Source organism: Aythya fuligula, chromosome 16 (assembly GCF_009819795.1).
Source record: "Aythya fuligula isolate bAytFul2 chromosome 16, bAytFul2.pri, whole genome shotgun sequence".
NCBI classification, from domain to species: domain Eukaryota; kingdom Metazoa; phylum Chordata; class Aves; order Anseriformes; family Anatidae; genus Aythya; species Aythya fuligula.
Window position 1 is genome coordinate 7,019,281 of NC_045574.1, and position 24,780 is coordinate 7,044,060.

General features: G+C 58.0%; 1 protein-coding gene across 8 annotated transcripts in view; it reads left to right on the forward strand.

Annotated features, from left to right (window-relative positions):
• The first annotated feature begins 7,130 nt into the window (after positions 1 to 7,130).
• Positions 7,131 to 24,780, forward strand: part of CHD6 (chromodomain helicase DNA binding protein 6) — a 69,142-nt gene continuing 51,492 nt past the window's right edge. For all 8 annotated transcript variants that reach the window (XM_032198079.1, XM_032198086.1, XM_032198081.1 and 5 more), the window contains exon 1: positions 7,131 to 7,202. The gene's annotated coding sequence lies outside the window, so the exon portion shown is untranslated. The remainder of the gene's footprint in view (positions 7,203 to 24,780) is intronic.

Below are 24,780 nucleotides of genomic sequence, written 5' to 3' on the forward strand. Positions count from 1 at the left end.
ACGGGTCTCTTTGGCTCTCTGTCCCTGAAGATGTTTGAAACTTGCCTTGACAAAGTTCTCTGAGTCTGGAGCCAGGGTCTGACCGCCCTCATGGGAAAAACCCTGTCCTCATGTCAAGTCTCAGCTCCCATTTGTGGCTTCTGCTCCTGGGTACCCCTGGGTCTCACACTACAGCCAACCTGCCCATAGCTGGTGTTTCTGTGTCCTTGTCTTGCTGGTCTGGCTACGAGGATGCTACAGGAGAGCACCTCGAAGGCCTTGTGATGGCAGGGTGCACGCACCCCAGGCTCTCTTCAAAGTACGAGACTTGGCTCCTGGCTGGGGAGCAAACAGGAAGCAGGCTGGTGGGTCTGAATGTAAATGCAACAACTTGTAAGGCAAAATCAAGGCAGTCAAAGGAAAAAAAAATACCAAAAAGGAAAAAAAATGATTCAGCAAGCAAGGCGATGAGTGTGTGCGGAAGAAGGGGGAGGGCTGATGGCTGTGAGGAAGAGGGGAAAGCCACAGGCAGGGGATAGCGGAGCACTGGAGCAGCACACGGCCTCGCTGCACCAGCCTCTGCTGTGCTCGACTGAGGCTGCACCAAGCAGCAGCAGGAGGCTGATGAGGACGCCTGGACAGGAGGCTGGCGTCATGGGGCAGTGCAGAGGAGCCGGGGCAAGGCAGGGGCAGCAGGGTGATGCTGTGTGGCGCTCAGAAAAGGAGAAACCTTTGGAGTGCTCAGGTTGGCCTCAGCCCTGGGACGCAGCCTCCACGCCGGGCAGCAAGGCCCAGCGCCTGCGGGGCAGCGGCTGTGGAGCAGCTGCCAGCAAAGGCTGGTGACGGGCAGACTGCGATGAGCCGATCACTTGTCCTGCTTTGACAGAAGAACTGGACTGGCGGTATGTATCTTGATGTTTGACACTGCTTCGTAAAAAAAGCTCATAAGCAAGTTACAGATCACATTCTGCCTAAACCTGCAATAAGATGAGCACTGTCCCCAGCCCAGATAAGCACCACCAGGCTTCAGCGACCAGCAAGTGAGATAAAGGGATACAGGACAGGCTTTTCAAACTTGCAGACAAAATATGGAGATAGGAAGAATGGGAAGCATGTCGGAAGGCAGGCTCCTAATCACAAAATATTCCTCCACGCCTCCGCTGCTGACACATTAGAGAAATAGTCTCAGGGAAGAAGATGCTGTGCAGGGAAGATAAATGCCGTTGGCACTTCAGCACAAACAGGCAATTGCATAAACAAGAAATGGGGAGCAAAAAGAGAAGGATGCATTTTAGGGGAAAGGAGCTGTGACTCTGGGGGAATCATGGCAGAGCAAAGGGAGGCTGGCAGGAGGATGCTGTGAGCAGTGCTGCCTCTCACCGTGGCACTGAGAGCAGCAGGAGATGGCAGCTACGCCTGGACAATGCCCTTTGGGCCAGTTGGAGAGAGTCCAGAGGAGGATGTCAGAGACCTGGAAAACATGACCAGCAAGGAAAAACGGCAAGATGTGGGACTGCTTAATTGGTAGGAGAGAGCAGAGGGGGCTGGTGCAGCTGTCTGCAGGAATGCAAATGATTCCTGTAAAGAGGAAAGGATTAATCTGCCCATGCTGAATAAAACAAGGAGAAACAGGCTTAAATTATCATGAAGAAATGCAAGGTAGATGCTGGGAAAATCTTCCCCATGATGAGGAGGGTAAGGGAGTGGAGTATCCACCAGTGAGGTTCCATGGAGAAGTTGGACAGAAGAGCATTAGCTGGTCCCAAAGGTTCCCTCTTTTCTAGGATTTTACATTTCTGGATAAAAGTACATGAAAAAAAAAAAAAAAAAAAAAAAAGAAAAAAATCCTTAAAGACCTGACTGGCTTCACACCATGAAAAAAAGAAGAAAAAAATGAGGAGCAACCAGGTAGTCCTGTGAGCGAAGGCAAGGCCACAGAGATCCAAGGGGCAGGCAGGGTCTGCAGGGAGCACAGGGCCGCACCAGCCCCATTCTGGTTAGCTGCACAGCAGCAAAGCAGCTCCCAGGAATGGAGAGCAGCCACAGAAATGAGCATTTTGGGTAAAAGAAAGCAGGAGAAGCTCACGTGAGCAGCAGAGCCCATCACACAGAAGGGGTGGAGGAGAGCCACCAGGAGACCTGCCTGGAAGTTAAATCAAACGGGGTCTGCAAGGGAAAAAGTGCTGGAAGAAGAAGCTCTGTGTGAAGTGCTAGGGGCTTTACAGCATGGATTTGTTAAATTATTGCTGTTGTCTGTGCTCAGGGTGGTCCCGGCCAGCAGTTCTCTTTCAGTTCCAGGCACAAGATGAACAGAGCCCACTCGAGGGGCAGGTAATGGATGCTCCGGCGGCCTGGATAATGACAAGCAGCACATTAAGCACCTTCTCCTTAATTGGAGGAGTGATTAGGAGCACCTTTGAGCCAGTGGGTCTGAAGCAACAGGACCACAAACCTTGAGCAGACACTAAGTCACAGTGATCCCTCCGGGCAGTGGCTGTCAAGACATTTGCACTCATCCAAGGGGCAGTGAGGGGCTGCCCGAGGCTGGCAGCTCCCAGGAGCATGGGGCAGGATGCGCCTCTCCACCAGCCTGGGGATGCAGTTGCAGCAGAGCAGCATTGAAAGAAGACTGAGGGTAAGTTCTCTGTAGACACAAAACTCCCTGTGTAATTCATGCAACGTGCATATCTGTGGGGTGAGCAACAGCTCCGGGCAGCAGCTTGGTGCCAGGGTTTAACGATGGTTCAGGGGCCTGGCCGTGAAATTGCCTGTTCCTGGGAGCTCCCCAAACTTTCTTCTCCGCTATCAATAATCTGTGGTGGCAAAGCCAAAGTATGGGAAATTTTACAAAAGCAATCATGTGGTTTATCTGATACAGGCCCTGCCCAAGCTCCCGAAGGCAGGGGAATTTCCTCAAAAAAAAAAAACACATCCAAGGAAAACCTGTCCTTGAACCAGGAGTTTCCAGCTTCAGGGCTGTTCAACAGGCTCCCTAAAATCATGGCTGTACAATCTGGGTATGCAACCCTAAGCCTCCCACTTGTCACCCAGCCTAGCAGCAGCCAGCATGGTGTGTGTGCTGCTGAATCCTGCCTGCATGCTGCTGCTGTTTAATTCCCAAGGGACCCGGCACTGTCTGCAGGGTGGCTAAAAATGTGTCACTCCCTACCCTGGCCACCTGAGGCTCTATGCGGGCAGGCACATGGCCCTGCGGGGCAGGTGATCCCCCTCCCTCTCGCTGCACTGGCTCCAGCCCCTCTTCCTGGGCACAGCCACGTCAGGCTCCGCACTGAATCGGTGGCCAAGCCATGAAAGATGCACTTCCAAAATGCAACGGGGACTTTGAGCTGGTACTCATGGCTCACTGCACCAGCAGTCTCCTTCAAATTCAATCCAAAAGCAGGCCGCCCTTCCAGCTCACCGTCACTTGGGCACTGAGTGCTCACCATCAAGAACTCCCATGCAAAATCCTCCTAGAAGACCTTTGTAAACACAAGTGAGGCTTCTTCTGCCAACGTAGCCCTACAGCTTCCCCCTCCTCTCCCTGGCTCCTGTCTCCAACACGGCTCCTGCAGATGGACCTGTGCACTGGGAGGGCCACCAGCACAAGCAGCAAATCTGCCTCTGCCCTGGGGATGCAACAATATCGACAGCAAGGGCTGGTACATCTTCCTGCAACACAACTTCCCAGTGTGGCATGGCTCCAGGGCCTCTGTAGGGCCACCAGTCTGTAGAAACCACAGATAACCAGCAGGGACATGTGAACCAACCCAAAAGCAGGGAAGTGAAGGACCCAAGATGTGCACAGGCAGCCACAACACGCATAGAGCTGCTATGATCAGTGGTTGAGGCTGAGGTACTGGGGTGGACAAAGCCCTGGGTCTTTGTACTGAAAAAAAAATAAATAAATAAATCCAGCAGCAGATAATTAATCCGTTAATGACCTCTTCACACAATTCCAGAGAGAGCTGTGAACTGGCTGCCCTGCTGCTGGGTGTTGCTGGGTGCTGTCCCTGCCTGTGAGATGGACGGAGACCCAGCACCCCAGGCTCAGCAGCGCCCAGGTGGCCTCTCACAAACAGCACCAGTGTCCCTCCCTGCACGAAGACGAGCCTAGCCTGGAAATGCCTGGGATTTCTTCTGCCTCAAGAGACACCTTCCTTCCCCATCAGAACCTGTCCCCAGGCTGCCCGAGGGCCACATGCCCCGTGGTGCACACACACTGCCTGGCCGCAGGCACTGTGGCACGGAGCCGTGTCCTGGCAATCTGCACAGCCACTGAATATTAAACAGGAATCAGAAATCTCTGGGGCTCCTGTCTGGGAGAAGCAGCATGGTCACTGCCAGGCTGCAGCTGCCTTCAGTGACATTTTCCGGAGTGAAATGGAAGGTCTCCTTCCCTGGTGGCCAGCTCAGGCTTCTCTCTTCTTCACGCTCAGCAGTGGGAGAGTTAACGCTGCCCTTGGCAGGTAGCATGCGGCTCGTGTCCCACTGGGTGCCCACTCACAGCCTCCTGCCATGGAGCAGGGGACAACCGCTAGAGCAGAGGGTGACATGGTTCAGGTCACAGCCGCCAACCTCTGCCCAGCCTGCGGCCATCTCCCCGCAGACACCGGGAGTCCTCAGGACCTCACTGTAATCAGGAGCAGAGGCTGCCAGCTCCCACATGGGGCTGCTTCTCCTGCTTCAAGGCCACCAGCCAGGAGAAGGGCACAGGCACCCAAAGAGCTGGACCCTGGCAGGAGCCTGCTGCCTTCCCCGTGGGCTTCCTGTGAAAGCCAGCTAAGCACGTTATTTCTTCAGTTTCCTCATTGTTTTCTTTTGTGTTTGTCACTGTTGCCTAGTTCAGGTGCTGCGAGCAAGCTCCTTCATTTGCATTTTGCTGCTCCTGATTCCAGTTAACATTTAATTTGAGGTAAACATGTAACAGTAACACATTTCCTCTTCAGGGTGGTTCAAATCCATGTATCAGGGCAGTGGTGATTGCTTGTGCCTGCCATGGCCAGCACAGCTCCCCCAGCACACGGTGGGCGAGGATAGCCCCTCCACGTGGCGAGGTGTGGAGGAGAGGTGAGGTGTCCTGAGCCCAGAACAGCTTGCCCAGGGGGACTGCCACTCTCCCTCCCTGTAGAGGCCGAAAGTTGTTTTTTATTATCTCAGCTCATACTGGGGAGGGGGGATGATGAGCCCAAAGATTGGGCAGAACAATGTCTATGCTCTGGGTGATGCTTGGCCCCGGCTTTGTTCAGCTGTTGTCCTGCACTCACAGGGTGTCACGTCCTGTGCTACGAAGGATTTGGGAATAGCCAAGCTCAGGATTTAATTCCGCTTTTTGGAGAGGCTGGTTGGATTTCCAATACTGGTGTAAAAAAGTCCTGGGACCATCCAATGACAGAGCTCATGATGGCCTTGTGAGGGAACCAGGCAGGAACGGTCCCTGTTGGGATGTGTGGACACATGCTCACTCCTGTTTGGGTGTTGCTAGCACAAGGAACCACACATATCTTGAGGTCTTTAAAAGACTTTTAGATGTAGAGCTTAGTGATATGGTTTAGTGGAGGACTTGTTAGTGTTAGGTCAGAGGTTGGACTTGATGATCTTGAGGTCTCTTCCAACCTAGAAATTCTGTGATTCTGTGATGTCCTGGAAAGTTCAAGTGGGATGTTAGGAAAAACACTTTTCTAGGGAGCACAGTGCAGCCCTGGCACAGGACACGAAAGAGATGGGGGAATCCCCGGCCATACAGGGGTTTAATGCTCAGGTAAGCAGAGCCATGGCAGATCCCACCTTGTGTTTGTCACCAGTGTGGTGAGGGGAAGGAATCTCTGGAAGTTTCTGACACAACCTCCTCTGGTCCCTTCCTACCAGCACAACTGTACTTGTGTAACACAGGTGTAAAACTTCCTCCCAAAATAAAAATAAGCTGCATGGGTTTTCTGATCATAAAGCATCAATTAATTCTACCTTTACAGGTGTTCCTGTAGAGAACAAGGTGTTGCTCTGGGGTCAGAGGGAGGATAGCAAAGGATAGTGCTGGCTGGTGAGAGGTTGACCAACACAGGAAGCAATTGAAGATCAGGCACAGGCATGCCTGATGGCTCGAGGGAACCGGGAGGGCTTGGGAAAAGAGAAGGCAGTGGAGAGGAATACTTCACATGTGTTGATGTCCTATATGCAGAACAAGAAGCTGAATGTGGCATAAAGACAAAAATGTAAATGTCAGACCTCAGAGAAGTCCACAAATGGCATCTTCAGGGATAGCAGCTGAGGAAAAAAAAAGTTTAGAGTAAAGATGTGGGCTGGTAGCAAGTGAGATGGCACAAAGGGTAACGCTTAGGGAAGGAAGCCTTGGCTCATGGGGAAGCACACAGGGCTGTGACGGCTCGTGCAGAAGGCCTGCAAGAGGCGTGGGTTGGGGGAGGAAGGAGGGGTGCAGCTCTCCGATGGATCTGCACCCCTGGGCTGTCCCCTTTCTGTTTGGACCATGCATGTGCAGCAGCGGGCACCTCCAGAGCACGCTGCCAGTGGAGAAACGTACAGCAAGGAGAGAAGCTGGGGCAAGGCAGGAGGCAGAAAGGGAACCAGCCAGCCCGCACAGCACAGCTGGACAAGCCAGGACTCCCAATGGCACAGCACAGGCCCGGGCCAGCACTCCTCAGGCCCCTACAGGCGCTGTGGCCGCACCAGGACCGCGCTGCGCTTGGCTCCCCAGCCCTGCCTCAGCAGAGCCCGTTAGCCCTATAGCAGCGCTTCGCTGCGGCGCTGCCACGAACTGGCCCGGAGCACGCACGAGCATCTCCGCAGCAACACCCAGCAGCGGGAGGGCAGCGCGGCTCCTCCTCACAACACCCCCCGGGGGCTGCCAAGCGGCCCCGGGCCCCTCAGGGCGCCCACATCCGGGCCCCTCAGGCGAGGGCCCGGGCCCGGGCTCGGGGGGCGGCGCGCGGGGGCGGCGGCGCGGCCAATGGGCGCCGCGCTCGGCTGGGCGCAAACAGCAGCACAATGGAGCGGGCCGCGGCCGCGCCGCTGCAGCCAAGCTTGGCGCGGGCGCCGCGCGACTGACGGGCCGGCCGGCCAATGGGAGGCGGCGAGAGGCGGCGGGAGACCAATGGCAGGGCGGCGGGGGCGGGCCCGGGCGAGGTTCGGGTGTCCTTGCGGGGTGCTGGGCTAAACTTCAGCAAATAATGGCTGTGTGCGGCGGGGCTGCCGGGGAGCCATTTTAGGTGAGTTCTGCCCCGAACTTTGGCGCTCGCCCGCCCGGCGCGGCCGGGGGGGGGCGGCGGCGGCGGGGCGGGGGGCGGCGGCGGCAGCGGGGCGGCGCTACCGAGGAGAGCGGCGGCGGAGCGGGGCCGCGGGCCCGGAGGCGGCGGCGGCGGCTGCTGGCGGCGACCCCGGCCCCGGCCCTGCCGCGGCGCCGTCCTTGGGGCCCTCCCGGGGCCGCGGGGCTGGGGGGTGCCGGGGGGCGGGGGGGCGCGGAGCCGTCGCGGCCGGGGGGCGACGCTGAGGGAGGCCCCGCCGCTGCCCCCCGGGGAGCAGCCGGGATGGAGCCTGCTGCCGGCGGGGTGAAGGCTGCGAGGAGCCGGCGGGGAGCGAGCGCGGAGCAAAACGGGGGGGAAAAACGAGGAGGAATCGGCGGCACCCACAGACAGACACACACACACACACCACACACACACACACCTCAGCGAGGGGCCTCCGGACAACGCCGCAGGACTCAGGGCGAAGTTGGGCACCGGGGAGGCCCAAAGGGGCCGTGCCGCCAGCGGCTGTGGCTGCAGGCCTGGGCTGTGGCACAGCTCGTCAGCAGTTTTGCTCGGAAAAGGGCTCAGTTTATTCCTTTGCTTCGTTCGGATCATTTGGGCCCAAAACCCAGCCGTCTCATTTTTATATTTTTTTTCCCCCTTCCTACTTGAGAATTGCAGCAGACGCCTCAGGGCACAGAGGATGCAGGCAGCGGGTCATCACCGTGCTCACACAGTTCCTCATGGAGCTGAGCAGGAGCCTCCAGCACCCCTCCAGCCCTGGTCCCCGTGGGCAGGCAGATGGGGGTGTCCTTGTTAGCTGTAGTTGTTTATTCCTGACCCGCTCGCTTGCAGCTATTCGGCAGCCGCTGCCTGTACCTTTGTCACCGTGGTGGGGTCAGCTGGCTTAGGGTGCTGCTGGAGGAGAGGGAGCGCTGAGCGACGTTAAATCTTTTCCCACAGCAGAGTGTCGGTGTTGCTTTTGGGCGGCGATGGGGCAGGGATAGGTGCCTTCTTGCCTCTCCTTGCCCTTTGTTTACTTCATTCATGTGGGAGCTCTCGACTGCGCTGCTTTGCAGAGAAATTGTTGTTTTGGTCCAGCTGTTGGGGTATGAAGCAATAGCAGCATATTTTCGCTCTGGGAGTTAATTCTTCCCGGAGTAAATCGGTTGTTTCTCTTGAGGCTTCTGGCCTCCAACAGGGCTGGTTTCGTTCAGGGTTCCTTTCCCAATTTTTAAGTGGGAAATTGATTCCTCTTCCACTTTAAGGCTTGGTGTTGCCGTCTGTTTGCTTTGGGGAAGGTAGCTCTCCCTATCGGCCCTGAATCAGTACAGCTGTCGAAACTTGCAGGTCCTTCAGGAGCACTGAGAGTACCTCTGGGTGTCCCCCGCTGTGAAGGTGGGCAGTGTGCTGCCGAAGCCTACTCCCAAATGCTGACCCTTGAGCTCTTCAAGTTGTAAAGCGTGCTGACTGGTAGGGTTGCATCCCGTCAAAACGTCTGTGAGTGCCCTGCGTGGCACAGCTGAAGCTCTGTATCGCCATCCTTCAAATAAAAGCCAAAGTCAACAGGAGGCTTTGGAGAAAAACTGGTCTTGGTGTGATTTCCTTTTAGGAAAGTTTGAAGGCCACCCTGTGCCCGTGGCTGTCAGCTTCTGCAGGTTGTCTTCTTTCTTCAGACAGGCGTCGATCTCGCTGGTGCTGAGATGGCGATCGCAGCCCCTCGCTGCAGGCTGCAGCGGGCATGTTAAAAATTAACCTGTGTGAATCTGAGGGCCTAGGGCAGCTCTCGTACTGCTGCTCCCGCTGTCTGTCCCCTAATACCTTTCAGTGAGCTGCTGTCTGGCTTCGCAGCGTGTGCCTTTCTGTTAAAGTTGACGTACCCACCCGCTGTCCTGCGTTAGGGGAGGCCGGCTCTGCTCTGAGCTGCTGGTTGTCGAGCGGGGTATGGCAGCGTTAGCCCCGATGGTCAGTGGCTTAGGGAGCTCCCAGAAGACTGTCTTAGGTTCCTGACTGCTTTGTACCATATTTCTGTACCAGGAAGCAAAGCTTTACCTTCCCCCCCCCCCCCCTCTGGATGTGTAATGTTACAGTAATTTTTGAGATTTAATCTTCCTTCAGAGATCTTTCATATTTTCTCCTTAAGAGGTTCTCTAAAGACAATAAAGTTTTACAGGTAGCTAATATAAAGTGTTTCACTTTAATGGTTTGTGTTATTTCAAGAAGGGTTCGCAGAAGCAAGAGAGCTTGTTTTAGAGAGGTGGCGAGGTTGAGAGCTTGGCCACCAAAGCAGCCCTTTGTTTTTGGCATGAAGCGGTGGCATCCTGGCCTGTATCAGGTTTGCAAAGAGAAGAGCGGGTACCTTGCACGTCAGTGTGCAGGAGGAGCCTGCCCTTGCACAGGAGGGAGAGGTTTGATCAGCCTTGCGCTGTGTGCGAGCCCTTAGTGCAGGAATATCGGTGTGCTGGGACGGGGGAATAGGCACGTGCAGGGAGACTCCTCGGAAATGATTTTAAAGAAATGCTGGCAAACACGGTGGCTGGATGTCTCTCTGGGCTTCGGGGGAGTCGAGGGGGCTCCTTTTCCTTGCTCGTGTAAGAGGCAGTGAAAGTTTCTCCTCTCATTCCCCGTTTCCTGCTTGGGATGACGTCGGTGACTTCATCCTGCTCCGCGGAGCCGGAGGCAGAGCCGCGGTGGGGAGGCGATCAGCTCTCAGCAGAGAGAAGATGCTCGGGGTGCCCGGCCGACGTGCAGCTGGGTGGCGAGGCTGGCTGCACGCACGTTGGTGGCAGCACACGGGGTTTATGTGACCGCTTCTCAGCACCCTGAAAGAACAAGAAAACGGAGCTGCGCTCCCCCTGGGAACGGTGGCAGCGGGCCTGGTGCTGCCCGCGTGGCGGTGGCACCAAAAACTCCTCTCGGGGGCGCGGGGCCCTGCACAGCTGCGTGCCGCTCCCAAACAGCCTCCTGCTGCTCCGCAGGCACGAGCCAGCGGCTGGAATATCAGAGCCGTGCAAAGCCGGCCACGCTGACAGCAAAACGGGACGGACGTGGGCTGTGGGTGTCCGCTTGTGACACGAGGAGATTCAGATTTTGCTTTCTATTATCTCGGGCTGGTGCAATATGTTTTCCGTGTGATAGGACAATGCCTTCAACTTTCCCTTATATGGGAAAATCTGGTATGCAGCCTAGCAATCTGCCAATATGTGGCTATTAATTTTTAGCAGTGTTACATTGGTTGTGCCCAGTCAACCAGAGGAGAAGGAAATACCTGGGGTGCTGCAGCGGGGCTCCGGGGTCGGAGGCAGATCCCCGCACCCTGCCTGGAGCCGGGCAGGAGCAGAAATCTGTGCTCAGGAGCGGGGCTGCTGCTGCCTCTGGGCCCTGCAGGGAACTGGGGATCTGAGGTGGGCACCGAGGAGGTTTTGGCCTGTCCTTAGCATCAGGATTTACCCCCCTGCAGAAGGAGGTGCTGCCTGGAGGTGAAGGGGCCGTACGCTGTTCCTGTGCTGCTGCCTCTAGGGGATTTCCAGCCTGCAGCGAGCACAAATCCAGCTCCGCCAGGAGCAAAGTGCTCCTCCAGTCCAGAAAAGAAAAGTGAGCAGTGGGGGAGCTAATTCTCCAGTTGCAGCTTGTTTTTTAATGCGGGCAGCAGAGGTGTGCCCACAGAGGTGCGTTGGGTATGGATCAAGAAGCGCGGTGTTAACGTGGCGATGAGCTGTTGCCCTGGCTAGGGAGCACACAGCACATTTTCCAGCCCTGTTTTCCCCACGCGAGAGGCTGCTCAGTAGCAGTCTGATGATGTTAGGAACATCTTCCCTAAGAGGTTCAGCGTGTCACATCACACAGCGTTTCCTGGGATCCCTCCTTTCTGTTAGTCCTGCCTTTGCCCCAGCTTTGTGCAGTTCTCTTGTTGCAGCAGTGTAAGGAGCCTTACCCGTTTGGCTTTTGCCTTGTTTCGGTTGTATTTGAATGGCTGAGATGAAGTTCAGATCTCCTCTGGTGACACTTTTTGATTCTTGTCTGGCTCTTTGGTTCTTGGCTCAAAGTTGTCATGGGAAGTCGGGACTGAGGTGCAGGCAGCTCGTTGCTTCCTTTTGGGGTGCCTGTGCTACAAGCAGCTGGAAGTTAAGCTTGTCAGCACAAGACTTTGCAGAATACTTGTGTTGCCTCAACATTTCCATGGAAGCTGTGGGATCTGGGGAGCCCTGTTTGGCACTGGAGCAAAAGGAGGTGAGAGCGGCCCAGCGCGCTGCAGCGGGGAGACCACGTCCCTGCCTGCTGCGTGCTGCTGCCCGGGGGCATGGGCAGGAGGCAGAGGAGCAAGGGTCATCCTCTTTGTGTTTTGTGTGCTTCTGAAGCACGCGTTTACGTTACAGCCTGGGAGCTCTGGCACAGGAGCGTAGCTCTTGCTGGATGGGAACACGTCCTTGCTGGTGGGGACCGCGCTGGCCTGCTGAAGGTGGTCCTGGGCCTGATAGGAGCTGCAGCTGTTACAGTCCTGAGGATTGCAAAAGCTTTCCTGGGATGTGAGAACCCCCCAGGAGGTTTCTCACGTTTGCTGTTGTTTGAAGGAAGAAGCGGTGATTGCAGGACCCTACCTGGTGCTGCGTGTGAGCAGCCACTGCTGAGAATTTTGGTCCCTCAGCATTGTGCTGGTGATGCCTGTTCGTTACGTGGGCATCATTCAGTTTCCTCCCAAAAATGTTTCGGTTGTTAAACCTTCTGTCAGAAGTCATGAAGGCAGAGAAGTTTTTCCCATGCTTTTATGTGCTTTCTGTTTCTCATTTTGTGCTGTAGCAGATGCTCCATGTCTGTCTTTGAAGGTGACTTGCAGCATTAGCGGTGTGCTAGCACGCTACGTGCAGGAGCAAGGGCGATGGCAAGTTGCAAGGGTGATCCCCGAGGGGGTTTTTCACTTTCCTGCCATGTAGGTAGGGGAAGTACTGCTTTACAGTACATTAATGCCTTGTTATATGCATGCATTGAGACAGAATAAAGTTAGTTCTAGAAACAGGAACAGGCATCAGTGCTTTGCTGTAGCCGGGCTGTGGACGCTGCTGGTTTTGTGTTAGCTGCTGCCTTGACTTTTCCAAGTCTTGCATGCAGAGCACCTCTAACTCTGAATGCTTCACCTGCTTGGGTTGTACTTAACGTTAAAAGGAGTTAAAATAAAATTGAGCTGAAGTGTTTCGTGTTTATCAATTGGGGATTGCCGTTCTGTCTCAATGACTTCTGTCCGTGTGCGCAGCGCACCCCGGCTGTGCCCTGTGCTCACGCAGCCCAGGCAGGAGAGCAGCGTGCCCGGGGAGCGCACGGCGTCTGGCTCTGATTTGTCTGCTGCTCCCTGCCTTAGGGCAAGCAAAATCCCGTTTCTCCGAGATCTTCTTGGTCCCCGTAGGGTGCCCCTCACCGTGGTATCTGAGCTGTTCCCGGCATGCCCTGTTGTGCACACACCATGGCAGGTTTCTCCGTGCCGCCGCAGACAGCAGGCTGTGCTGTTTGCTCTCGGCGTGCCGGTGCTGCGGGAGCCCGACTGAAGCGAAGCCTGCGCTTACTGCGAAGGTGCTGAGGTTTGCGGTTACCCTGATTTCTTCAGAGAAGTGGTTACAGATTTGTGGGCAGGTCCCTGTGCCTGCTCCGCCTCCTCGCTCCGGGGAGGGAGAATTTCTGTCTGAGAATAACATTGCAGGAGCCGGGCCAGCCTCTCCTTGTCTTTCCAGAGTGAGGAATGGACTCGTGAATCCGGTACCTGAAGGCAGGAGTGGGTTGCTCTGGGCTCAGGCTCTTTGCTACAGCTGTGGTTTCACCCCGAGCGGCCTCTCCAGGAGCCCTGCATCTCCGTGTGGCTCTGTGTGGGGTTGCAGGCCCTGTGTGTCTGTTCCTGGCAGGCACAGCGCGCTGCTTCCCTCCCTATGCTGCTCCTCAGCTTCGGGACAGGCTCTGCTGGGCGAAGGGTGGTGTTTGGGCTGCGGGGCTCCGCGGGTGGCTGGGTGCAGGTGGTGGCACATGGGTGCCACCCGGCTGGCTGAGCCCACGTGGACACGTGCTGGGGCTGTGCTCTGCATGGCAGCAGCCCGGTTCCACGAGAGCCCTGCAGCTGCCCTGCCTGTGCTGAAGGCTCTCGGTGTGCTCCGAGGTTGGGCTCTGCCTAGGAGCGGGCACTCGGCCATCACGCTCCGTCCCTGGGGGATGCTCACAGGCGTGTGCCGGAGCGAGCAGCAGGGAGCTGGCCGGTGGCTGTGGGACGATGTGCGAGGCACCCTGCGCCCCTGCTGGGCAGGGCAGGCAGGAAGGGAAGGAATGGGACAAGAGGGGGCTGCTTCCCAGCGTGTGCTCTTGGTAGCATTTTACTTTGAGCGTGTCTGGGCAGGGCTTCAGGTGCTCGTGAGAGGGTCCCCTCGTGTGTGAAGGAATTGCCTGCAGCTGTGGGGGTGCCAGACCTGGCGCTGCTGAAATCCAGGCGCTTGCACGCGAGGGGCCGATGAATTTCTTTCTGGCACTTCTCTCTCCCTCCCATGCCGGAGTGTTTCTTGGGATGGCGTAAAGGACACAAACGCAGGGAAGCATGGAGATGATTGAGAGGGATGTCGACTTGCAGATGGTGTCTGAACTCTAGAGACCGTTCTTCAAAGTAGATTAACCTCAGATTGCGAAGAACTGGGATCCCAGAGGGCTGTGATTTATAACAGGCTGGAATCCCTCCGAGGTGAGCGCTGGCTGAGCTACAGCCAGCAGGAGCAGGGCAGGGCAGCCAGGGTGGAGGCATCTGTAAGGGCAGTGGCACAGCCTGCAGCAGGCTGGCCTGGGGGTAGCACGCGGCTTGGGAAGGGCGCTGTTGCTTGGTGCTGTATCAGGAGAGGTTGTTTAGTTTTGCTTTCTCTCCTTGTCCTTTAAGCACTTGAGAAACGGGCCTGATGCTGCAGCGTGCAAGTTCTCGGGCCTGGAGGACGGCAGATCTGTCTGTTGCTATTTTGGGTCGCTGTTTACCAGTTTCTCTGGGGATGTACAGGCAGACCAGGTGCTGTGAGCCGCGGGACCTCACTGCAGCACGCAGCGAGCGCTTGGGCCCTGTCTGGTGGGGATGTCACCTCCCTGGGTGCTGAGGATCGGCCTGGCCAGCCAGCCTGTCTGCTCTGGCCTGGGCTGGGGTCTCCTGGCTGTGCAGTACCGGCAGGGCACCTGCAGCCTCCGTGCGTGCAGGAGCTCTTCTCCAACTGGGCAGCATCAAGCGAGTGACCTCTGGGAGCTGCTGTGCTGGGGCTGGAGGCTTCCAAGGCAGGGTGCAGGGGGATGCCGTGTGGGAAGGGGTCATCCTGCGGTATCTGAGCTCCAGAATCGCAGTGAGATGTGGTCGGCAGAACGGGGGAGACCCTAGCTGAGCTCGGGGCCCAGCTGCTGATCCCTTGGCCACGTTGCATTCAGCTCCTGCCTTGAGTGTGGATTTTGGGGCACGCTGCCACGGGCTGTTGGCTAGGGGGGGTGGCAGGAGGACACAGCCGAGGTCGGCCTCTTACCGCTGTGGTTAGCGCAAGCAGGGAGCGGGGGATAACTTAGAGGCAGCTGCGAGCAGCACCGCGTAGGGCTGGGGGCACAGCAGCCACCTGGCTGCCCTGGGGGTCTTGGGCAGGGAGTTTTGGCTGGAGAAAACCGGCAGAAACAGGGCTCTGGTTGCCTTGGAGGAGCTGTCTGCAGTGTGGCAGAGCTGCTCTCTGACAGCTTGAGTTTGCAGTGCAGGATATCAACAACAGCAAGCGAGGAGGATCGCTGCTTTCCGAAACGCCATCTCACTTTTTGGCTGCCTGCCTCGGGATAGCCTGTGTTCGGCGCTCCTCGGTGTGCAGCTCTCGAGCAGCAGCCGTACAAAAGGCTCTTTGAATCGGCCAGCTACCAAGGTCTGCTGGTTGAGCTGGCTTTTGTACACCTCCAGCACTCATAAAGGTGCTGTGGGCTACATTATCTGCCTGGTGGCATCTTTACTGGCCCCGTGACCTTGAGGGTTGACTCCGGCATTTAATGGAAGTCCAAAGAGTGAAAAAGAAAAAATAGCAGGAAAACACATGGAGTGCGCAGGCACTTGTTTCTGCTGAAGCCTGCATATCCCTTCCGACAGCTAGCGAGCAGCCGGGTGGTTTGCCCTGCTGTGAGAAGCCTCTGAAGGTGCCAGCTGGGACCCCCCAGGCCCAGTGATTCAGAGGAGGCTTTTTGGATGCTGCTGGCACGTCGAGCTCCTTCTGACCGCTGCTGCAGGAAGCCTGAGGAGCTGAGCCCAGGATCCCATCTCCATCCAGGACTAACAGCCAGACACTCCAGGGCAGAGGGCGTGCTCCCAGCACCAGGAACGCATCCTCAGAGCGACTTCTTCACCTGCTTCATGTAAAATTCAGCTGCAGCTGCATCATTGCTCGTGTCCTTTGGCCCTTGGCTTCACGCAGGTTCCTCGGCAGCCTTTGTGCGTCCTTGGTGCCAGGGGCAGGCACTGCAGGGCTGTGCTGCTGGGAGGGCAGTGTGGGGTGCCCCACGCTGCATCCCAGCCCTCGCCACCTCTGCAGGCTGCTCCTGCCTCCCTCCTCTCCCTCGTCCCTATGGGCACAGAGCCACCGAGCTTTGCTTTTTGCTTTTCCTCCGCTTTCGCCTGCTGAGGATTAAAGCTCCACGCCCAGGGCTCGTGAGCTGCGCACACAGCTGGTCAGAAGGCAGCAGGCGTGGGCTTGGGAAACCTGTCCTGAGCCTGGCAGCTTCCCCACGGCCGGCGCTGCTGTGGGAAGGGAACCCCCCTGGCACCAGGCACGGCCCTGCTCTGCCCCCAGCACCACCCGGGAGCAGCGTGTCCCCTGGCTAAGAGCTGTTGAGGGGCTGGGAGAGGCGCAGCAGTGAGCCCAGCCCCGACCATCCCCTCCCCAGCAGCAGGCCGGCGTGCCCTCTTGTTGCCAGCCCTCCCGCGGTGTTCCTCGTGCTGTTGGTCCCCGTCTGCTGCTGTGCTCCATGCAGCCTGGGCAAACCCTCCGCTCTCAGCCCTGTGGCACCGTGCAGCTCCGGAATAACTGCTGAAGGTCATTGTGGTCTCGCTCTTGGGTTAGGAGCTGTGCTTGAAAGCTCTCCTGAAAGGAGCCGCTGCTGTTTTTTGCCACGTGAGCTTGTCGTGAGAGTCACGTAGTGCGGCTGGCTGAGGCTGTGTTACCGGGGGCCGTACCCAGCCCCTGGGGGTTTCCTTGCGTGTTGGGTGCCAGCACAGCATCCTCAGCCCCGTGTGAGCCCCGGGCTCTGGCATGGCTTGGGAGAAGCAGCGGGGGTGCTGAGCGAGCTTGTTGGAGGGAGCTCTTCTGGGCACATGCACCCACACGAGCTGTGCTCCCGCCCGGCTCTGGCTGCCTGCTCCTTTTCCCATCGCCTCCTTGGTGCTGCCACGTGTGCCTGGCCGGAAAAGCGGGGCCTGGGGGGCGGTGAGGGGGCCTGAGGGCAGCTCGGACCCAAGGAGTGTTTGGCTGCTCGGCAAAGCGACTGCAGCTGGGATACCGAAAGGCTCTTGGTGTCCGGAGCTGCGTGCGCAGAGCTGGGAAGCTGCCTCTCCGTGATCCTGCGCTCGCCAAAGCCAAAATGTGTGCCGCGGCTGCCTCGCAGCAAGCTGAGGGGCTCCCCAGCCCCCTGCCTCCCTGCTGCCGATTCTCTCTCGCTGAACTACTGGGTTATTTTTAACTTGGAAGAATTACAACCGAAGATTTGCATTCTCTCTCTCTCTCTCTTTCCCCCCCCACCCCCCGGCGGAGGGCTGGAGGCAGGATGTGGGGGAGGCACTGCGGAGGGCCGGGAATGCGGCTCCGGGCTCCGGCAGGATGCTTCCAGGAGCCCCCGCGCCTGCCTGCCGGGCTGGTGGCTGCGTGGAGCTGCTGTGGACACCAACAGCAGGCAGGGGACAGCCTGGCACGGGGCTGTGGGCTGGTGGCTTCTCATGGGGCCGGGCACCTCCAGGGAGCATCCCAGGGGCGCGTGGGTGGCCGTGCTGCCCAACAGAGGCCTTTGCTGGGCCACGCGGCATCGCCGAGCTGAGCGTGGCGATGGGAGGAGCTGGGGAGAGGTGGCACTCGCACGCTGCCTCTCTCCTTCCTCCTCCCCTCGCTCTGCCTCTCCAGCGCTCTGCAGGCGGTTACCTCGGCAGCGCCACGGGCTCTAGGTGAGCAGGAGCCCTCGGTGCAGGCAGTGGCAGGGCGATGTGCAGGCAGCCCACTGGTCTGAGGCAGCCCGAGCCCCTCCGGATTGCACCACAGACACTCAGGGTTAGGGCTCCGGGAGCTCTGCCGGCTGAGACGTGCCCCCAGCCCTGATCAGAGCAGGGACTGATCAGGTAGCAGGAACCCAACGGCACAGGGGGCTGCGGACGTCTGTCTGCCTGCTGCTCGGTGACCCGGAGGAGGCTGCCGGCCAAACCAAGCAGATGCAGGGCAGTGCGGGCCTGGAGCTCTGCTCCTGCTCTGTCCCAGGCGAAGCCCTGGCTCTTCTGCCGCTCACCTGCAGAGGGGATGTGCCAGGTAGGGGGTGGCCGTGTGGTGACCGGGCCGTGCTTGATCCTCCTCAGACTTGCTCTCTGGCTCGTCAACCACAGAGTGACTTGGGCTATGGTCCTGTCCTGCCCATGTGCCACTGTCACGCTCCTGCGATCAGAGAGCGAGTAGCAGGGCGATGCAGCAAACTTCCCTTGGCAAGCAGCAGCCACGACTCGCTGGCCCCAGCTGTCTGCAGGCAGATGCAGGCGCTCCTGCTCCTCTGGGAGTGATCTGTGCCTGCTTGCTGAGGCTGGTCCCTTACGCCCAGCACTGATCCAGCTTCTGCTGGGTGTGCTGGTGGCCTCACCGTGGGCCAGGGCGTGCTGTGAGGCAGGGTCCTGGGGCTGTTCCTCTGCCTCTGACCCTCTGCAAGGGCGAGGACTTTGGGGGTCCCTGCTGGTGCACTGCTATTAGGGCTTCAGCGTTGTAAAAGCCTGAAAGGTTTCGCAGGGTGCCTAACCCTGATCCAAAAATGTCATGGCTTGATGCCTTCCCTGCGGGGTGAGGAGTGGCTGCAGCCTCCTCTCCCCCTTCCTCGAGGCCCTAAGGCACGGCATTGGGCAGGAGGTGCTGCCTGCTCTGAGCTGTAAGGATGGGGCACAGCCCTCGGGCTGGCAGGGCTGGCACAGCATCTCTGCTTTTCCCCAGGAGCTGCTACTGCGGCTCGTGTAAGGCAGTAGGGATGTCCCTGCCGCCCCAAAAAGGTGAAGACACCCATCAGGACAGCGGCTGAACCTGGCGTAGTGGCTGGTGTTGAGCCGTGGTCCCAGCTCGCGTGGATGTGGGGTGATGTGGGGTGGTGCTGGCAGCATCGCCGTGCACAGCAAGGGGCTGGCACCAACAGCAGCTGCTGGAGGGGCTGTGGCCAGGCCAAGTGGCTCAGCTTGTTGGGGCTCTCGTTTTTGGACATTTGTGCTCCACCAGGCAGAGCCCCCGGTGGGGTGCCCTGCTGCGTGAGAGCGGTGCGGGTGGCTGAGGGCTCAGCCTGGCTCTGCTCTGTGTCACTTCAGATTGTGGGAGCCTGAGGTGTGTTTCGGGCTTGAATTCCTGCTCAGAAGGTGGGAAGAGGAGGTTTTGTGAGCGTGTGAGCGCCGGCGTTTCTGGCACACGGCTAGGCATGCTCAGCAGCAGCTCCGGGTCCTTCAGGAGGTGCCTTGGGAGCAGCGCTCGCCCCTTGAGTCCCACCTCCTGCCGTGCCCCTCTTGCTCGTCTGTCTGCAAAAGATCAGGAGTCTCTGGGGGCCTGACGGCTGGGTTGGTTTTTGTTTTAACTGCACGTGTTGTTTCCTGGCTGCAGCTCCTTTCTGCAGATAAAAATCTGTTCGTTCTCCCCTTTCAAGAAGGAAGCCACCTGCCTCTCCCAGGCAGCTGCTGTCGGCACCGTGCTGCAGGGACGTGTGTCTAACACAGCACAAAACCCCTGTCCTCGCTGCCGTGCTGCATAGGGAGCTTTCTTGGGCAAACACCATCAGGTTCTGGAGACACCGAGGCCTCTGCTTTGAGTTTGCAGCCCTGCTGGCTGCTGGCGAGGAGCAGGGTCTCCCGAAAAGCGAGCGGGGCATCGCCTGAGACTCACCCCGTGCCTGCTCTTGGAAGACGTAACCCCTGGGCACGGCGCTCGTCTGCGTGCTAACACATGCTGTGCTCTGAGCTCGTCGGCTGTGAAGATTGTCAGACTTGTGGGCCAGTCTAATTACGGCTTGTTCCCACAAGAAATGTTTTAATATAATTCAATCTAAGGTGGTTCTGGTGCTTTCTGTGGTGGAGCCGCTCGGCACGGTTGGAATAATCCTTGTCTAGCTCTTGCTGGTTTACAGTGCAAATCGCTGCGGTGCCTCGGGCTGGCTTTCTTTTGTAGGGTTTCCACAAGAATGTTGCTTTTGAGGAAGAAAAAGGCAAAATTTGATCTTTCACCTGTCCTTGTAAAAATTCAGCCGGCATCAGCAAAGCTTCAGTCTCGGAAAACAAACAATTGATTTTTAAAGCTGCTGTTTGTCTCTGTGCTCTATTCCCTTTGCACCCGAACTCGGGAGGGCAGGAGCCTGTTACTAGCACCGGCTTCTGCTGCCTTCAATCCAGGAGCCTTCGTCTCCAATGCAGCCCTCGGCTTGTGCTGAGCCTTAGCCAAGGACCCCCAGGCACTGCGCAGGTGACAAATTTCATCCCAGGAGTCTTGGAAGCCCCCAGTTGGCTTTGGCAGCCCTACCCCTAACGCTCACCTTCCCAGTAGCCCCAGGCATTGCCCCTCAGCCAGCTCACAACCCAGAGGTTCACAGCCCCCCCGTGGGATGGGTGTCCCGAGGCCGTTCCCTTTCCAGCCCCGCTGTGCCTGCAGCTCCTGACTTTGTGTTTCTCGGCCCTGGCCCCTTCCTGGGGGTGCTGGTGAGGCTGCTGGGCTGCTTCCCAGGCCAGGGGGCTCTCCAAGCTCTTTGCAGCTCCCCCTTGGCTTCTGCAGCCCATTTCCAGCCCCACTCCAATGGCTTCTTTAGGCTTTCCCCCTCGGTTACCCTAGCCCTAATTTTCCAGCTGCACCTTTTGACAAACCTGCCATAGAAAAGATTGCTCCCAGTCAAGGTCTCCTGGCAGCTTAAAATCTTCAGTAGCCCGTTTTTAGTGCTTTTCCAAGAGGAAACCCTGGGCTTTCCTTATTCTGTCAACCTTAGCCCTCATTTTCTGTCTGAGCATTAGGTGTGAACGTGCAAAACCCCAATGAGAGGTTCTCCCAGCCCAGCTTCCCTTGGGCAGCCCCTTCCCAGGCCCGTGTGAGCTGGAGGCTTTTTCTTTCCCTGACCCCTCACCTTTGTTTCCTGCAGAGCCCCGGACAAGCCCTGCAACCATTTCCTTGGTGAGGGCTTTCTCCCAGCCCCGAGCTCTTGGCGGTGCGAGCTTCTCCCAGGCTGGGTGTTTCGGCTGCTGTGAGACCCTTTCTGATACCTTAAAATGTTATCTGCACATTTCTGGATTTATTTATTTTTTTTTAAACAAGTCAGCTGTTATTTCAAAATGGAGCACTCGGAGGGGATTGCACAACATTAACTCGCTTCTGTTCTCCCCCTTCCTTCTCACTTGCTCCTGGGGGATGGCCTCGCACCGGTGCCTTCTCCTGGCTGCAGGGCTGAAGCAGGATGCTCGTCGTAGCGTGGAGGCTGCTCCTTCCCAGTTCTGGATCCAAGGTTTGGATTTGGACTCTGCTGTTGCTCTCTGCCTAGTCCTGGGAGAAGTGATGCCCTGAGCTGGCATCGCCTGCAGCCCTGAAGAACTTCAACAGCTTTCTGGGCACGACTGATGTTGCAGCCCGTAAAGTAGTTTTTGGGCTCTCGTGTGGCTTTTAAAAGTTACGCACAAAGATGTCAGGGAAAAGGAGCCAGGAGCAGGGTGCTGAGCGCCCTGCCCCAGCTGCCCTCGTGGTCCCTGGGCAGCAGGCTGGGGAGGAGCCGCGCTCTGCTCCGGGAGGGCAGGATGGGCGATGCCAAGATGTGAAGATTTTTGTTTTCTTTGTGTGAAACTGTAGCCTCAAGGCCTCTTGGAAAACTGTTTGTTTTTTTTTTTTAAATTGAGTTTAAGCATTCTTTGAAACCCTTTCATTTTCTTGGGACAAACAAGACCTTGAAAGAGCACAACGAGCCGAAGGCTTCTCCCTCCTGCCCAGGCTCAGTGGGTGACACTGCCCCTCGTGACTCCTCTAGCCCAGCAAAGCTTCCAGCGAGCTGCACACAGTGAGTGCTTCCCATCCCCGGGGCCATGCCGTGATCCCCCCCAGCTGATCAGAGCTATTCTAGGAGCCAGCAGCTGGCCGGGCCGGGCCCGTTAGCGCGGGGCGGTGCTGGGTTCTGGAATGAGCACCCCGAGCCCTCTGTGAGCAGTCGCGGTGCTGGCACCCCGGCCGTGCGGTGCCCGAAGGACCACAGTGCCCGGAGGAGCTGCGTGTCCCAGCGGACTTCATTGCAGCGCTCACTGGTGCACAAGGTGATGGGTGTTAGGAGCTGCTTGTTGTCCTGCAGTAAAATTAAACCTGTCGGGTTTGGAAGCAAGGCTGGAGGGGTAACGCGTGGGCAGCGTCTGTCTGGGAGCTTCGTACGCTTCTGGCCACTGCTTCAGGATTTCCCTCCTGGCTGCCCAAAGCCCGCTCGTTGCAGCCGGTCTTCCCAAGCAGCAGAAAAATGCAGCTTTCTGTGGTTGCAGACCACGAGCTGTGCAGTATGGAAATGAAATTCTTAGAGTATCAAACATTCTTTGAGACTTTGCTGTCCTCAAAGTTTCAAAACCTGGCTAACGATGTGCTTTTCCCATTGAACTTCTGTAGGTGGTGGCTTTGGGGCTGCGGTGGAGCATGTTTGAGCTTACCTGAGATGTGTTTGGTGGTAAAGGGGGACCCGAAGAGCTGCCTGCTCTAACGCCGCGTGCCAGTAGCAGGCAAGCTAGCCGTGAGACTATTTCTGTAACCCACATACTAGGAATTCTTCTGTGTCCTGCGGCAGATTGGCTCCTAGATTTCTGCCTCCAGCACTGGGACTCGCAGCATTTGGCTCTGCCACCCAGTCCTGCCCCGGCCCCGTAGCAGCAGTGATGTTCGGGACATTTTCAGCTTTCTGGGTATGTGAAAAAGAGAGAAGAAGCCCCTGATGGGTCAGCCTGCCCCTGCAGTACCTTCTCTAGGTCTGGCAGGCTCAGAGAGGGGCTGCGAAACATCTCCTGGGCAGGGAGCTTGGGGCTGCTGGAGCTCAGCCAGGGAGCCTGGGATGCTCTCGGGAGGGGAGAGGGGGTTCAGTGTGCTGGGGCTGGGTGCCCTTCTGGTGGCACCTCTGGAAAGGAGCTGTTCCTTGGCAGGAGGGGTGGCACCGAGCCCTCCCCAGCCTCCTGGATGTGCCCCGCGTGCTTTCCAGCAGCCCTGCCAGCTCCTATGAGCCCTGAGCATGCCAGGAAACAGCTCATCACCCTGATCTGAGTTCTGTCTTGGAGCTCCCTGTGCAGAAAGGGGAAAGGGCTGCTGCTGTAGGATTTTCAGTTTCAGAGCTCTCTGCCTGCAGGCCAGCCCTCCTCCAGCACAGCCCCAGGCACTGCAGCACACAGCAGAGGCTGGGAGCTGGGAGGCTGCTGCCCTGCTCGTCTCAGCCCCTGGAACAGCACGATGCCAGAGCTGAGCCCAGGGCATTCTCCTGCAGCTCGTACTGACAGAGCTTGTATGAAATGGCTCTAAAATACCAGGAGGAGAGGAGCAAGGGAGGTGCAGAGTGCTGGGTGTCCCCTTCCAGCGCTGGCCCTCGTGGCCAAGGCTCTGCCCTCACAGGCTCAGCCCTACGAGCACCGCGCCTGATCCAGGCTAAGACGGGCTCGCTCAGCCTCTGAACAGGGGAAATCAATCCTCCAGCTGCAGAACAGAGCCCGGCCGCTCTCGTGAGGAGGTTGGTAAAAGGGGAAGAGCACACGGGCACTGCCTGGGCTTGGGGTGGTGTTGGCTCAGACACGGAATTTCTGATAATGTTTCTGGCTCCTGCACAAAGATTTCAACTCTTGGAGGAACCCAGGCAGGCATGCCAGGAAATCCAGGCATGCTGTGGATTCGGTCTGGTGTAGGGCTGTCTGGCACTTCCAGAACAACAAAAATAAATTCAGGGGAGGAGGAGAGTAACCCGGCGTGCCCCAAATTGTGTAACTGGAAGCGTCGCTGCTAGCAGCAGCTGCTTTGTAGAGGCCGTGCCATAGAGAGAAGGTCTTCTGCTGGTGCAGAGGGACAAAACAGCTTCCAGCAGCACTTTGCTGGGCTCTGAGTGCAACAGGGCAGCTCCCACTGCACAGCCAGGACACGATGTGTGCTCCTGCCACTACCTGCAGCCGGGGGCGTGAGGAGCTGGTAGCACGGCGTGGCGAGGGGCTTGCCTTTGCCTGGGGTGCCCTGCAGCTCCCGCAGCCGCTCAGTGCTGGGGCTGCTGTAGGCTGGCAACGCTGCTATGGGACGTGCATCAATTATATCGGGTTAAAAAGGCAGAAAAACTTCGGCACGGAGCGTAAAAGCTCCCCGTTTGCAGCCGTGGCAATAAAGTAGTCGCCTGGAGCACTTACATGGTGTGGTGGCGAGAACATGGTGATCTCCATATGAAAACCATAAGCTCGTTTAGAAAATTGGGCTGGCTCATTTGAGATCAGGATTTCTCTTTAGTCTGCAAATACTCAATTAGCATGGAAATGGCTGGTTAAACGGGGCTCCCGGAACATACAGCAGGAACATGCAGCAGTGCCAGCGGTGCTGGTGCTCCTTTGGGATGTGGGAGCAGCTCCGGGCTCCCAGGCCAGGCTGTCCGTGACGGCAAAATCCACGGGACCACAAGCAGCCGCGTGCCCTGCCAGCTGCCCTCGCTGTCACAGCTCCCGTCCTTTGGGAGCAGGAGCAGGCATGCAGGGCCTGAGGGGCCCCGGGTGCTGCCATCCTGGTGGGCAGCCTCCTGCAGCGGGTAGCTGTGTGCGGGCAGGAGGCCAGGTGCCCTCTCCTGCTGCTGGCGGTGACATCGCTGGGGGAGCGGGTGGTGGCCGTGCAGGGCCGGGCATCTTCCAGCTGCTTCACGGAGAGGCAGGCAGAAGAAAGCAAGCCCAGAGACGTTTTCCTGTCTTTTCGGTAGGGTGAGAGGAGGATCTTGGCTGCTCTGTTCCCTACACATCCTTCGCTGGCTGTGGCCGTGCTGAGTGCTTTTGGGGCACAGCTCTGTCCTGGGGCTGTGGCCTGCAGGGAGAGCTCCGGGGCTCCCCTGCTGGGTGTGTGCCCAGAAGTGACCCAGAAGGGTCCCCAGAGGATGTTCCCTGCTGACAGAGACATCGGCGGTGCCGCTGGAGCCATCTCCACGGCTGCAGGAGGCTGGCTCGGTGTGCCTGGAAGCGCTTTGCCCCGGGAGAGCTCTGCTCTGGGGGATGGCCCAGACAAATCCTTGGGGCGCGTGGCTGAGAGCGGTGACACCGGGCTGCAGGGCGAGGGGGGAGCTCCTGCAGCACCGGGTGGCTCGGAGCCAGGGTGAGGAACACCCCAGCAAGGTT